Source organism: Amia ocellicauda, chromosome 7, assembly GCF_036373705.1.
Source record: "Amia ocellicauda isolate fAmiCal2 chromosome 7, fAmiCal2.hap1, whole genome shotgun sequence".
Taxonomy (NCBI): domain Eukaryota; kingdom Metazoa; phylum Chordata; class Actinopteri; order Amiiformes; family Amiidae; genus Amia; species Amia ocellicauda.
The window spans coordinates 16,832,221-16,848,604 of NC_089856.1; the positions used below are offsets into that span (position 1 = coordinate 16,832,221).

General features: G+C 41.9%; 1 long non-coding RNA gene across 1 annotated transcript; it reads right to left on the reverse strand.

Annotated features, from left to right (window-relative positions):
- Positions 1 to 12,956: 12,956 nt before the first annotated feature.
- On the reverse strand, positions 12,957 to 16,084 carry LOC136754051 (uncharacterized). The gene is made up of 3 exons (XR_010817509.1): positions 15,781 to 16,084; positions 13,790 to 14,009; positions 12,957 to 13,340 (listed from the first exon to the last, which is right to left on the reverse strand). It is a non-coding gene; the product is annotated as an uncharacterized LOC136754051 (long non-coding RNA).
- Between the last annotated feature and the right edge of the window lie 300 nt (positions 16,085 to 16,384).

Below are 16,384 nucleotides of genomic sequence, written 5' to 3' on the forward strand. Positions count from 1 at the left end.
CATCCACGACCCATTTTCAATGCCCTGGCTGAGGGAAGGAGGTTCTCACCCAAGATTTGACGGTACATGGCCCTGTCCATTGTCCCTTAGACGCGGTGCAGTTGTCCTGTCCCCTTAGCAGAAAAACACCCCCAAAGCATAATGTTTCCACCTCCATGTTTGACGGTGGGGATGGTGTTCTTGAGGTCATTCCTCCTCCTCCAAACATGGCGAGTTGAGTTGATGCCAAAGAGCTCGATTTTGGTCTCATCTGACCACAACACTTTCACCCAGTTCTCCTCTGAATCATTCAGATGTTCATTGACAAACTTCAGACGGGCCTGTACATGTGCTTTCTTGAGCAGGGGGACCTTGCGGGCACTGCAGGATTTCAGTCCTTTAAGGCGTAGTGTGTTACCAATTGTTTTCTTGGTGACTATGGTCCCAGCTGCCTTGAGATCATTAACAAGATCCTCCCGTGTAGTTCTGGGCTGATTCCTCACCGTTCTCATGATCATTGAAACTCCACGAGGTGAGATCTTGCATGGAGCCCCAGACCGAGGGAGACTGACAGTTATTTTGTGTTTCTTCCATTTGCAAATAATCGCACCAACTGTTGTCACCTTCTCACCAAGCTGCTTGGCGATGGTCTTGTAGCCCATTCCAGCCTTGTGTAGGTCTACAATCTTGTCCCTGACATCCTTGGACAGCTCATTGGTCTTGGCCATGGTGGAGAGTTTGGAATCTGATTGATTGATTGCTTCTGTGGACAAGTGTCTTTTATACAGGTAATGAGCTGAGATTAGGAGCACTCCCTTTAAGAGAGTGCTCCTAATCTCAGCTCGTTACCTGTATAAAAGACACCTGGGAGCCAGAAATCTTGCTGATTGATAGGGGATCAAATACTTATTTCCCTCATTAACATGCAAATCAATTTATAACTTTTTTGAAATGCGTTTTTTCTGGATTTTTTTGTTGTTATTCTGTCTCTCACTGTTAAAATACACCTACCATTAAAATTATAGACTGATCATTTCTTTGTCAGTGGGCAAACGTACAAAATCAGCAGGGAATCAAATACTTTTTTCCCTCACTGTATATACCAAAGAAGCCCTTAATTTCTTCTGGTGTTGTAAGTAGATAGTAGGGTTTTTTGGGCGCGGCCTATTTTGTTATGACGTATGCCCTAAGCTTATTAATATTCCTACGTCATAATTGGGGGGCGTGATTTTAGGTAGAGTTATTTCCTTAATTATTCCTACGTCATATCCGTCAGAAAGTGTACACCCATAAAACCCTGAACAACAAGGCCGCCCATAACCTGTTGTTCTTGTTGTTCTTGTTGGTCAACTGTAGAGTGTGAATGGGTCGGCTCTTCCTGTAGTGGTTGGGGGTCTTTTTTAAATATACATGTAATGGTTTAGTAAATCTAAGATCAACATGTTCTGTTGTCTGTAATGGTCCCAGGTCTTAACAATGCCAGTTTTGAATAGTGCGTTTATCATATTCACACTGTCTCTGTCTCTCTCTCTCTCTCTCTCTCTCTCTCGCCCAAGCATTTTATAAGATCAACAAGTTCTGTTGTCTGTAATGGTCCCAGGTCCTAACAATGCCTGTTTTGCATAGGGTACTTATGTTATCCACACTGTCTCTGTCTCTGTCTGTCTCTCTCTCTCTCTCGCCCAATCATTTTATAAGATCAACAAGTTCTGTTGTCTGTAATGGTCCCAGGTCCTAACAATGCCTGTTTTGCATAGGGTACTTATGTTATCCACACTGTATATGGCTCTGTCTCTCCCCTCAAATTTAATTAAAAATAAAATTAAAAAAGAGGGTGTGTGTGTGGGTGTTTGTGTGTATAGGTTAATTGTTTTTGTAAAAAAAAAAAAGCTGTGGTTATATTTTATCTCTCACATAATGTGTTCATTCGTTTTACTTAAATACATTCTAGGGTCTTAAAGCTCATAAGAGTTAGACTTAAGATAAGGATATGCTTTTAAGGTATTTTAGCAGTCTCAATCCCTGATGATAAGGAATCATTTAAAAAATAAAAACAACTGATCACTCAATGCTAAATAGATCACAACACTCAAGGCTAAATCACTCACACCATGGGGGGCGGGGGTGGGCTCAGACAACCGTAGGTATGGCGTGTGGTATCAAAACATTCAGAATACTTTTAAACTATATAATTTATAAGCTTTGTAAAATAAACCCAAATATCTCTTTTGCGGGGATAAACGCTGTTCTGAGTAGTTTGTGACTTGTTTAATACCAAACAAAGCATCGCTATTAAAAAAAAAAAAAAAATCACTGTAAAAGCGCTAGTTATTTTAGATCTTTATAGTTATTTTCTTGGCTCAGGTTGTTTTTTAGCGCTTATAAAGGCCTGAAATATTCTTAGTGGTTGTTGACTATAGGTCTTGATGCTTAAAAATGTTTTTTTGAGAGACCAAAAGGTTCTAATAAAAGTTTAGAGTAGAGAGGAGAGAGATCGTCTCCATCTTGGTTTCTATTTGAAATTTGATGCAGTGTCATTTTATTGGTTGGTTTTGATATGTTAATTGGTAACAGGGCGGCACAAAGGCCAGACCAGAACAATGCCTTACAAGCAGATCTGGCATGTGGCCATCAGTATAAGTATGAAGGTCTGGTCTTCAGCTCGACAGACTCATACTGACCTTTCGATTTAAGACTAAAGATCAACAATGTCCGGAAACAACATCAGCGACTTCGATTTAAACGAGTTTTTAGGTAAGTCTTCAGATTATTTTCATTGACTCAGAGCGTGTTGTGTGCATGTATTGTAAATAAGGCTATAACATCTGTTTTAAGTTCTGTAAAATTATTTTTCAGCCAGTCAACAGGAGTTAATTCCCAACGCTGAGGAGATCATCTAGAACAACGACGGTAAGATTTTTGTGTTTGTGCTCATGGGTTCTTATGTATGGGTGTGTGTGTGATTTTGAAGCGGCTCATTAGAGTTATGAAAACGTTTTAATATATATTAATGCCGGTCTCTTTAATTACACAGAAACTATCGAAAGGCCTGTGATTAATGTTATAAGTACACACATCGATTACATACATGTATAAAACAATAATATGTGCTATTTTAAAAATAAACAACCGTTCATTAAACATGACTTGTAAAAGATTATATAAATGTTGATGAAATGGTCTAACATCGTTCCTTGCAACAGCGATCATAGCCGCCCAGTTTTCATACCCCTCAGTCTTTTTAACATCATCCATTAAATGCTCCAGGTTTGAAAGTTGAGCATCGTCGACAGTCAAATCTGTAGAGAAAAGGCGCTCGTCGGCCACTTTCTTTTCCAATACTTTGTACAATAGGGCCCTCAGATTTGCAGCGGTTTGTTGGCGACAAATCCGGTTACAGAAACAATCCAGAACATTCCCCATCTTCAGGTGCTTTCAGTTGCTTTCAGCCTCTGAGTCGGTTTCGTACAGATCAAATTCCTTCTCCTTGTACTCTGCTTTACTTTCTTTACGGAAGAAATATTCCTTCAGCTTGCCGGAGGTTTTTCTGCTGCTCTCATCGAACTCGTCGAACAGCTGGTTGAGTTTCTCTCTGATGTACGGCTCCTTTTTCAGCTCCAACAAAATTTAATCTGTAATTTTCTGGACCTGCACGGGACAAACATGCAGATGATGATAAGATAATGCTTTGACTAACGCTGGTTTCAACCAAGGTTTGTTCAGTTTTTTGTAAATATCCTTGAAATAGAAATGGAAATAATATGTTTCTGGTTCAAACAGACAGCTGTGTCTCATCTGGCTAGGATGATTCACTTCACACCCCAGGCAGACTTCTTTCAGGGCTCGATCGATGAGAGCATTCAGTATATACACCAGGGCGTTCTTAATAATTCTACTTACTTCAGCGTGGACCTCTGGTCTAAAACCGTCGCCTTCGTCACGCCCCCCGGCAGGTTTGATGATCATTGGTTCACTCAGCGCTGGTTTAGGTGTTTCTAGAGCCATAGTACAGCTCTCCTGAGACGCCGCCGCAAAAGCAGCGATGTTCGGGGTCTCTTGAGCCGGGGAGTTGGTGGTGTTAGTCGTTACTTCCATTGAACAGCGGGCTGTTTCGTCTTGAGGTAGTGGCGGGTAGCCGCGGTAAGAGCGCTCAGGCTGGTATAAAATGTCAGGATTGTAGGACCAAGGGAGGTCCTCGTTCGTAAGAGGGCTGTAGAGTCTCGTAACAGACATGCTCTTTTAATCTAAACCAAGAGCAAGGGGGGTGGCTATTTTTATACAATATTTTTACTACGTCATGTATTACATCACAGTTAGACGGGTGGGGGCGTGGGGGTAATGTCGACAAAGTCCTTGTCGATGTCTTTGGCAGCATGCAACCAACCCCCGCCACATTTTTGCCCGTCCTCGCTGTTGAAATAAAGTCTCTTTTTAACAGAGTCAAACTCTACATATTTCCTCAAGACCTCAAAACCCTCATTAATTTCTTTTATGACCATTTTCATTTTCGACCAATTCTGGGCGTAGAAATCAATTTCGGTAACATATTCATTTTCATCCTCAGGATCCATAAAAATAGGTTCAGCATCGTAAAAAAAATTGTTTGGCATAGCGTATTTTCCTAAACACTATTCTGTTGTACCCTGTCATAGTTAGAGTCATTACAGTTCTACTATGATTCACAGATAGAGCGCTTTCCCAGTCGTGACTTTCAAACATCAGAGGCAGTGGTGCAGTTTCACGATCTCTCTGTTTCAACGCCTCTAACGCTTTATCCACATCCCCTTCCCTTGTCCAGTCCTTTACATGCATCCAATCCTCGTAAGTGTACTCAATTCTGGTTACAAAAGGCGTAGACATCTCCTCACCAGCTCTTAACTCAAAAAGCTCCAGACCGACATATCCCTAGTCCATTTTAAAACGGTATCCACGCCTTGTCTCATCATCCTCCAGAACCCAGATTCGGTCGAGTCTCACATCATATCGTGAAGGAACCCTAGCCCGGGTTTTCCTCTCGGGTGTTTTCTCGTAGATACAGTCGGACATGCTGAAGACCGAGAATCACTTCACACGTGTAAAGAGAAAAATATCTATTTTACTAAAGAATCAGTCTGGCTTAAATACAAATCTTTTGGAGGGTTTGAAAAACAGTTGAAGACCCCCCACCCCCTTGTACATTCCTCTGGTGCCCTGTTAGCCCCGCCCCCAAATATTTCAATTCTTCAGACCAAACTCTAACGTGATAGGCTATTTCTTCAGTGCCCTGTCAACTCCGCCCCCAAATATACTAATTCTTCACCGATCCGAGGTTACTAAAGACGTAGACAGCTCGTCCCCACCCCCACTTGCTCAAAAAGCTCCAGACTGACATAACCCTTGTCCATTTGAAAGAGGTAACAGCTTTGGCCCTGTTGAAGAGACAGCCTCGCGGATCTCGCTTAAGTAGAAGTATCTATGTTTTACTAAAGAATCGGGAGGGCTTTAATAGAACTCTTTTGGAGCTTCACTCGCGTAGGGAAAAATAGCTATTCTACAAAATAAATCGGGAGGACTTAAATACAACTCTTTTGGAGCTTCACTAGCATAGGGAAAAATATCTATGTTTTCTAAAGAATCTGAAGGGTATACATAGTGCTCTTTTGGAGCTTCACACGTATAGAGAAAAATTGCTATTTTACTAAAGAATCAGTCTGGCTTAAAGACAAATCTTTTGGAGGGTTTGAAAAACAGTTGAAGACCCCCACCACCCTGCACATTCCTTCGGAACCCATCAATATGGTAATTATTCTGTGACGCGGTACAAGCACCCCGCACCCCCTAGGAAGGCCCCCACCCCCTAGGAAGGGCCCCCCCCACCCCCTAGGAAGGGACCCCCCAGAGTTCAACTCAAGTTCAAGGTCAAAAGATCAAATCCCCCTTAACCCCCCTAGGAAGGCCCCCCCCACCCCCTAGGAAGGGCCCCCCCCGAGTTCAACTCAAGTTCAGGTCAAAGGTCAAATCCCCCGCAGCCCCCCATTTCGAAAAAGTGCCCTATAATACTACTAATGGCCACCGGATTCTCGCAATTCTACATGCATCGAAGCACCTAGTAGAAGAATTTGTTATGGAAGAAAGTCAAGTGGTGGCCGCCCTTGTAGCTCCCGGAAACAAGGGCACATGCATTGAGCCTTTACAACAGTGGTTCCAAAACGGTCCTGGGGGACCCCCTACCCGGCTGGTTTTTGTTCCAACCGAACTCTCAATTTTCTTAATTGAACCCTTAATTGAACTAATAATTTCCTAAATCAGAGACTTTTCATTAATTTAAACAGTAGGGGTTTTAAGTTAAGTATAGAATTATATTAAAAAACATTTTGAAGAAACAACTATTTTCTTACATAATTTAAAAAGTAAAATCTAAGCAGATTGTTACTTCAATTAAGGTTCAATTAAGTAATTGAGAGCTCGGTTGGAACAAAAACCAGCAGGGTAGGGGGTCCCCCAGGACCGGTTTGGGATCCACTGCTTTACGATATAGCCCCCCATTGTAGTCTAAGGAACAACTCCGGAAGGTCCTTGCTTGAGGCACAAAAACGCTGCTTTATCCTATGCTTTCCCGGCCCCCCGGAAACTGGCATTCACTTGCTTCAGCCTTACATCTCGTAGCTTCCAGGTGACGCACACGGCATGCTTTAGCCCACCTGCTCCGCGTCTCCAGAAGCTGATAGGCCTTTGTTTAAACCTTACATCTCATAGCTTCCAGGTGCGCAAATGGCATGCTTTAGTCCACAGGCTCCGCGCTTCCAGAAGCTGCTATTCACTTGCTTTAGCCTTATTCTCTCAGTTCCGTATACAGCGCTGCATTTGTCACCTTTCATTTGATCCCATGGAGAGGCAAATGGATAGGCTACATTTTAAATGTGATGTCTTGAAGGAGTCTTGATTTATACATCTGTGTATTTATTTCTGTATGTTGTGTATTTAAGACAACGTAATAGAATGAGGGCAGGTTCATGTAGCCTGTATTGCCCTCCGTATGGAAACTAGACTCCACCTCCAGAAACTGCAATACACTCGCTTCAGCCTTATTTCTCTCAGCTCCCAGGGGCCGCATACTGCATGTTTTAACCCTCCGGCTCTGCATCTCCAGAAGCCGATATGCCCTTGTTTAAGCCTTACATCTCGCAGCTTCTGGATGCTGCACACGGCATGCTTTAGACCACTGGCTCCACGCCCACAGAAGCCGCTATTCGCTTGCTTTAGCCTTATTCTCTCAGTTCAGTGTGTAACAGTGCTCCATTTGTTGCCTTTCATTTGATCCCATGGAGAGGCAAATCAATATGGTACATTTTAAATGTGATGCCTTGAAGGAGCCTTTATTTATACATTTGTGTATTTATTTATGTATGTATATGTAGTGTATTTAAGACAACATAATAGAATGAGGACAGGTTCATGCACACTGCATGTTTTAACCCCCCGGCACTGAGCCTCCAGAAACCCATATTGATTTAGCCTTACTGCTTAGTCTCTTACAGCCTCCATTTTGTGCATTTTATGTGATCCTATCAAGGGGGAGAAATGATAGTCTACATTTTAAACCTGTTGTGTTTTGAAGGTGCCTTTATGTGGCCTATAAGTGTAAATATTTATTTTAATAACCAAGACCACACAATAACTGGACCTTGCAGAGACTCAAACGAGGGGGGGGTTTAGACTATAGTGTGGGGCTGTGGATGAATTGTTGGGCGAATCAGCAGTGGCTAGTAATGCCCCCTGCCCTCCACCACTCCCCTCTGCACGTCCCTGTTTTCCATCCACATTCTACCAGTGATGCCCTATTGTGTCTTTCAAGAGTATATAAATAATACTATAATTATGTAAGTCAAATATTCTGCACTGATTGACGCATCAGGCATTGTTTCCATGACAACAACAAGTTGTGTCGTCCATGTGCGCGATGACAATGGCATGAACAGCTCCGCGTTTTCATTGGGCCGTATCTGTCAGAGATATATGAAGTCACATCCAGTTTATAGTCAGAGAGCGAGAGATGGATGCAGACACGTGCAGCTATTCTATGGCAAGCCAAATTATCATTTAGAGATATCTCTAAATCATTTAAAGATATCTTCAAATATTTAAAGATATCTTCAAATATTTAAAGATATCTCTAAATCATTTAAAGATATCTGCAAATATTTAAAGATATCTTCAAATAATTTAAAGATCTCATTTAAAAGTGCATTTAGAGATATCTCTAAATGATTTGCAGATATCTCTAAATGATTTAGAGATATCTGCAAATCATTTAGAGATATCTTCAAATGACTTCCCGTTCATTTAGAGATATCTGCAAATCATTTAGAGATATCTTCAAATGACTTCCTGTATGTAGCCCAAGAATATCACTTCCTGTTAACTTCCTGTTCATTCATTTCTATGTAACAGAATAAGGAAACAGGAAGTGATAATCTCAGCCAAAATACAGGAAGTCATTTGAAGATATCTTGAAATGATTTGCAGTTATCTCTAAATGAACAGGAAGTCATTTGAAGATATCTTGAAATGATTTGCAGTTATCTCTAAATGAACAGGAAGTCATTTGAAGATATCTTGAAATGATTTGCAGATATCTCTAAATGAACAGGATGTTATTCTCTGAAAAACACCAAAAGAAAGATGCCCAGGGTCCCTGCTCATCTGCATGAACATGCTGCAAGGAGGCAGGAGGACTGCAGATGTGGACAGGGCAATAAACTGCAATGTCCGTACTGTGAGACGCCTAAGACAGCACTACAGGGAGACAGGAAGGACCGTGGCAGATCACGTGTAACAACACCTGCACAGGATCGGTACATCCGAATATCACACCTGCGGGACAGGTACAGGATGGCAACAACAACTGCCCGAGTTACACTGGACTGAAGGATTGTAGGTCTGTTGTAAGGCAGGTCCTTACCAGACATCACCGTCAACAACATCGCCTATGGGCACAAACCCATCTTCGCTGGACGTGATTCCCTGCAAGACAGGAATGTGAGTGTTCTGCCATGTCCAGTGAAGAGCCCGGATCTCAAGCCTATGAGCTCATAGCAAGAACTAACAAATCTGGTGCAGTCCATAAGGAGATGCACTGCACTACTTAATGCAGCTGGTGGCCACACCAGATACTGACTGTTACTTTTGATTTTGACCCCCCCTTTATTCAGGGACACATTATTTCATTTCTGTTGTTGAATCTTTTTATGTTCATACAAATATTTACACATATTAAGTTTGCTGAAAATAAAAGCATTTGAAAGTGAGAGGACGTTTCTTTTTTTGCTGAGTATGTATGTATGTATGTATATATATATATATATATATATATATATATATATATATATACACTTTTATTTGTATCTTTCAAGTCAGAAGCACTGCCAAAGCGGGAGGGGTTTCTGCACACTTCTGTAGGAACCCGATCAAAACGTCACTCTGTCAAAGCTGCCATTGGCCCCTGCGCTCATCACTCAGAACAGGTCCCTTCCCCCTTCCTGTTCTATAAAATATGACGTCAGCAGGTTTCTCTTTTTTTGCCATTTCGCCTGGACTTGAGAATGTGACCTCTGTGTCTTGTCTGTGCATTAGACCACTCATTGTTATTAATAATTATTATTTGGTTGGTTGGCTTCACGGATGTGTTGTTCACCACCATTTACTGTCTGTGGTCCAGATCCCATCCGCGCTCGCCGCCAAACCAGAGGTCCAGATCCCGGCCACGCCCGCCGCAGAACCAGAGGTCCTGATCCTGAACCCGGCCGCCGCCACCCAACCCGAGTGCCCAGCGGTCTCCGCCACCCAGCCCGAGTGCCCGGCCACGTCCGCCTCCCGAGCCTTCCGCGGCTCTGCCTCCGATGACTACCCCGGCTACACCTCCCGAGTATTAAATATTGCGTTAGTGTTAAGTTATCCTTATGCGTTGAAGTTCAATGAGTGTTCTGTTCGAGATGTACACACTTGTTTTTCCTGGTTATGTGCAACCCCGGCAGCTCTGGAAAAAATCCACTGCAAAATGATCAGTTTCTCTGGTTTTATTATTTATAGGTATGTGTTTGGGTAAAATTAACATTGTTTTATTCAATAAACTACTAACAAAATTTCTCCCAAATTCCAAATGAAAATATGAATGGAATGGCATGGCTGCCATACATGTAGAGATGCTGATTTAAGAAAAATTTGCAGTGGTCTCTTATTTTTTTCCAGAGCTGTGTATATACACTCACCTAAAGGTTTATTAGGAACACCATACTAATACTGTGTTTGACCCCCTTTCGCCTTCAGAACTACCTTAATTCTACGTGGCATTGATTCAACAAGGTGCTGAAAGCATTCTTTAGAAATGTTGGCCCATATTGATAGGATAGCATCTTGCAGTTGATGGAGATTTGTGGGATGCACATCCAGGGCACGAAGCTCCCGTTCCACCACATCCCAAAGATGCTCTATTGGGTTGAGATCTGGTGACTGTGGGGGCCAGTTTAGTTCAGTGAACTCATTGTCATGTTCAAAAAACCAATTTGAAATGATTCGACCTTTGTGACATGGTGCATTATCCTGCTGGAAGTAGCCATCAGAGGATGGGTACATGGTGGTCATAAAGGGATGGACATGGTCAGAAACAATGCTCAGGTAGGCTGTGGCATTTAAACGATGCCCAATTGGCACTAAGGGGCCTAAAGTGTGCCAAGAAAACATCCCCCACACCATTACACCACCACCACCAGCCTGCACAGTGGTAACAAGGCATGATGGATCCATGTTCTCATTCTGTTTACGCCAAATTCTGACTCTACCATCTGAATGTCTCAACAGAAATCGAGACTCATCAGACCAGGCAACATTTTTCCAGTCTTCAACTGTCCAATTTTGGTGAGCTTGTGCAAATTGTAGCCTCTTTTTCCTATTTGTAGTGGAGATGAGTGGTACCCGGTGGGGTCTTCTGCTGTTGTAGCCCATCCGCCTCAAGGTTGTACGTGTTGTGGCTTCACAAATGCTTTGCTGCATACCTCGGTTGTAACGAGTGGTTATTTCAGTCAAAGTTGCTCTTCTATCAGCTTGAATCAGTCGGCCCATTCTCCTCTGACCTCTAGCATCAACAAGGCATTTTCGCCCACAGGACTGCCGCATACTGGATGTTTTTCCCTTTTCACACCATTCTTTGTAAACCCTAGAAATGGTTGTGCGTGACAATCCCAGTAACTGAGCAGATTGTGAAATACTCAGACCGGCCCGTCTGGCACCAACAACCATGCCACGCTCAAAATTGCTTAAATCACCTTTCTTTCCCATTCAGACATTCAGTTTGGAGTTCAGGAGATTGTCTTGACCAGGACCACACCCCAAAATGCATTGAAGCAACTGCCATGTGATTGGTTGGTTAGATAATTGCATTAATGAGAAATTGAACAGATGTTCCTAATAATCCTTTAGGTGAGTGTGTATATATACACACACACACACACACACACATACATACACATACACACACACACACACTGATCAGCCATAACATTATGACCACTGACAGGTGAAGTGAATAACATTGATAATCTCGTTATCATGGCACCTGTCAGTGGGTGGGATATATTAGGCAGCAAATTAACATTTTGTCCTCAAAGTTGATGTGTTACAAGCAGGAAAAATGGGCAAGCGTAAGGATCTGAGCGACTCTGACAAGGGCCAAATTGTGATGGCTAGACGGCTGGGTCAGAGCATCTCCAAAACTTGTGGGGTGTTCCCGGTCTGCAGTGGTCAGTACCTATCAAAAGTGGTCCAAGGAAGGAAAAGGGGTGAACCGGTGACAGGGTCATGGGCGGCCAAGGCTCACTGATGCACGTGGGGAACGAAGGCTGGCCCATGTGGTCTGATCTAACAGACGAGATACCATAGCTCAAATTGCTGAAAATGTGAATGCTGGTTCTGATAGAAAGGTGTCAGAACACACAGTGCATCACAGTTTGTTGCGTATGGGGCTGTGTAGCCATAGACCAATCAGGATGCACATGCTGACCCCTGTCCACTGCCGAAAGCACCTAAAATGGGCATGTGAGCATCAGAACTGGACCACGGAGCAATAGAAGAAGGTGGCCTGGTCTGATGAATCACAAGTTCAAGGTGTTGACTTGGCCTCCAAATTCCCCAGATCTCAATCCAAATCGATCATCTGTGGGATGTGCTGGACAAACAAGTCCGATCCATGGAGACCCCACCTCGCAACTTACAGGACTTAAAGGATCTGCTGCTAACGTCTTGGTGCCAGATACCACAGCAAACCTTCAGAGGTCTAGTGGAGTCCATGCCTTGACAGGTCAGGGCTGTTTTGGCGGCAAAAGGGGGACCTACACAATATTAGGCAGGCTGTCATAATGTTATGGCTGATAGGTGTATATTGTAATGATACAGGCTTTTTGTTTGCCATATTGCTGTGGGAGTTCACCACCAATGGCAGGAATAATGGAGAGGAAGCGGGGTTAACCACGAACAGGAACTTTATTTGCATGCTATCACGGGGCCACAAAAATGTACCATGGGATTACCATGAAAAATGTACCATGGTACTTCTAATGTAAATTGGACAGCTGAAGTACCATGGTATTTCAGCTGTCCAATTTACATTAGAAGTACCATGGTACTTCAATTGTGCTTTGTACCGTGGTACTTCTAATGTAAATTGGTGAAATACCATGGTACAATTGGTAGCTCCATGGTACAAAATACAATTGGGATTTCCATGGTATAAAGTACAATGAGACTAGCATGGTACATAGTACCATGAAATTACTATAAAACGACCATTCAATATTCAATATTTGATGGCATGTTATATTAGACCATATAGACAACATAATGTACAATATAAATAAATACATAGTCTTGGACCTCAAAAACAAGAATCAAGAACAATATTTAACACACAATTTTATTTTTTATTTTGTTTGTACACATCCACTCAATACATCTAATTATACCATTCTAAACATGTTAATTCATAACCTTCTATTAAATTATTGAAAATCATTACTAGGTGAAATCAATATTACAATACATACTATAGATAGATAGATACATTGATAGACAGCTAGACAGATTACAAATGGATACAAAATAATATTCAACTGTAATATACATACCACAACCCCTGTCACATATTTTCACAATAATTAAATTAATCCCTTATATCCAGTCAATGTACATAACGGTATTATAAATCTAAATTATGCATGTTTATTTGTTTTATGATTCACAATGATGCCTCAGCTTCTCCTCATTGCTTAATTTCTGCCCAATAGCCCTCTTCACCTCGGCTTCTGGGCAACTCATCTTCTTTGTGAAATATGCTAAAAAAGATATTGAATGTTTAAAATAGAGAACAGTGGTAAAAGTAAGACAATACTCTCTTTCTGATTTTACATATATATACATATATGGCTCCAGGACCAGGGTTGAGAACCATTCAGTTAGAAGAAGCAATTGGAACAAACTTGGTCTGCATCAAGCAAAAAAACACAGTTGTAAAATTGGTTGGGCGAAGGTTGCCCCAATTGTTTCTTTAAAAACTTGGCTTCTGTATTAATTTCAAACCTTTTTTTTTAAACGTATACATTGCAGTGTTCTCTTGTTCCGTTTCCAATTGGTTTTCGTATGGGCTCAAATGTATTTTTTCAGAACTACATATTCCATCATCCTCCTGCATGCAAGTCCATACGAAGACCTCTTGCAAGTTTTTCCATTAATGACAGGGTAATGAATATGATGAAGTTAAATAAAGTTTAAAAAAAAAACTCACAAATAATGGCATCAACGACCTCTTCATTGAGTTTTTCTTTCTGGGGTTTGTTGTCTTTGGCGGCATGGCTGGATGCTCCTGTTAGTGAACAGTTTGCCAAAACCTCCCGGGGAACCAGAGATGCGAGTAGGTCTGCCACAAGCTTATTGGTTGTTTTGTGGCAGCATCTTTGTAATTTTGCGGTTTTTATAGCAATGCCAGGTGAAAGCTGTGTAATTTCCTGAAACAATGTATACATTTGCAGAAATATGAATATAAAATATTAGCAACATCCAGATTATTTCATATACTATTGTTGCTGTGTTATTATTAGTTCTTATAATATTATAAAGTGCATACAGTATGTAACAATATTATGTTCTTCACACTGAAATGCATTTCTATTATTTGGGTAGCATAATATAAACATGTAACCAAAGGTTAAACATTATTATTTATTTATTGCAGACACCCTTATCCAGGGCACATTAACTAGAGAACACATTGTGATATACACTCACCTAAAGGATTATTAGGAACACCTGTTCAATTTCTCATTAATGCAATTATCTAACCAACCAATCACATGGCAGTTGCTTCAATGCATTTTGGGGTGTGGTCCTGGTCAAGACAATCTCCTGAACTCCAAACTGAATGTCTGAATGGGAAAGAAAGGTGATTTAAGCAATTTTGAGCGTGGCATGGTTGTTGGTGCCAGACGGGCCGGTCTGAGTATTTCACAATCTGCTCAGTTACTGGGATTTTCACGCACAACCATTTCTAGGGTTTACAAAGAATGGTGTGAAAAGGGAAAAACATCCAGTATGCGGCAGTCCTGTGGGCGAAAATGCCTTGTTGATGCTAGAGGTCAGAGGAGAATGGGCCGACTGATTCAAGCTGATAGAAGAGCAACTTTGACTGAAATAACCACTCGTTACAACCGAGGTATGCAGCAAAGCATTTGTGAAGCCACAACACGTACAACCTTGAGGCGGATGGGCTACAACAGCAGAAGACCCCACCGGGTACCACTCATCTCCACTACAAATAGGAAAAAGAGGCTACAATTTGCACAAGCTCACCAAAATTGGACAGTTGAAGACTGGAAAAATGTTGCCTGGTCTGATGAGTCTCGATTTCTGTTGAGACATTCAGATGGTAGAGTCAGGATTTGGCGTAAACAGAATGAGAACATGGATCCATCATGCCTTGTTACCACTGTGCAGGCTGGTGGTGGTGGTGTAATGGTGTGGGGGATGTTTTCTTGGCACACTTTAGGCCCCTTAGTGCCAATTGGGCATCGTTTAAATGCCACGGCCTACCTGAGCATTGTTTCTGACCATGTCCATCCCTTTATGACCACCATGTACCCATCTTCTGATGGCTACTTCCAGCAGGATAATGCACCATGTCACAAAGGTCGAATCATTTCAAATTGGTTTCTTGAACATGACAATGAGTTCACTGTACTAAACTGGCCCCCACAGTCACCAGATCTCAACCCAATAGAGCATCTTTGGGATGTGGTGGAACAGGAGCTTCGTGTCCTGGATGTGCATCCCACAAATCTCCATCAACTGCAAGATGCTATCCTATCAATATGGGCCAACATTTCTAAAGAATGCTTTCAGCACCTTGTTGAATCAATGCCACGTAGAATTAAGGCAGTTCTGAAGGCGAAAGGGGGTCAAACACAGTATTAGTGTGGTGTTCCTAATAATCCTTTAGGTGAGTGTATACTGTAGATGTGCTGGTTTCTTTTAAATTCGAGCCTCAGTCCCGATGTAAATTAGTTATATATACTCGTTGGGGCCCATAGATGTCGGTGGTGCACTTTCTTATAATCCACAAGGATTTAGGAAGGCAAAACGTACGCGCAACAAAACAGTTTACTTTCCCTTTCACCCACCTCGATGTTTATTTTTCTGTTCAGAGGGGGACTTTGAATTATTATAACTCCTATTAGAAAACACGTATTCAGTAGTAGAGTTTTATTTCCTTTGTCTACTCACAATTTCTCTTCACACGATTGTAGTTGCTCAGAAATCACAGTCATCCCGCCGTCCGCTGTGCTTCTGGAAAAACGCAGCTTTTAAACAAGAGGATTCACTCCGCGGGTTGCAGTTTCTCCCACGTATGAAAAACCGATCTTGCGTCCGTTTTCTAAACAAACAATAACTAAATACTCTGAGCTTTACTAGTAATAACAAATAAAACCCGAGCTTTGTGCGATAACGCACCGCAATAAAGACTTAAAGGGGAAAGAAAACCAAAGTCCTATATAACCAGCACACACAATCACTCTCCTCCTGGTAGCCCCGCAGTCACCTCTTCCACTGCCCCTTTAAGCGGAAAGTTCCCTCAAGTACCTGCAAGTGCAGGCGGGCTAAAGGCGAAAGTTCAGTTGCCCATTCGACAAGTAGGTGTCACTCAAACCATATGTATAACAGATTGGGCCATAATGAAGCGATGATTCACTGTTCCTGGCGCACACAGCACCATGGGAAACGAAGTCTTTCCTTTCATTTGAGTAAACCCAATCATATACGTACATACATCTTATTTTTAAACACCTTACATATAATATATATTCCTTCTCATATAAAGTCGGAGAGA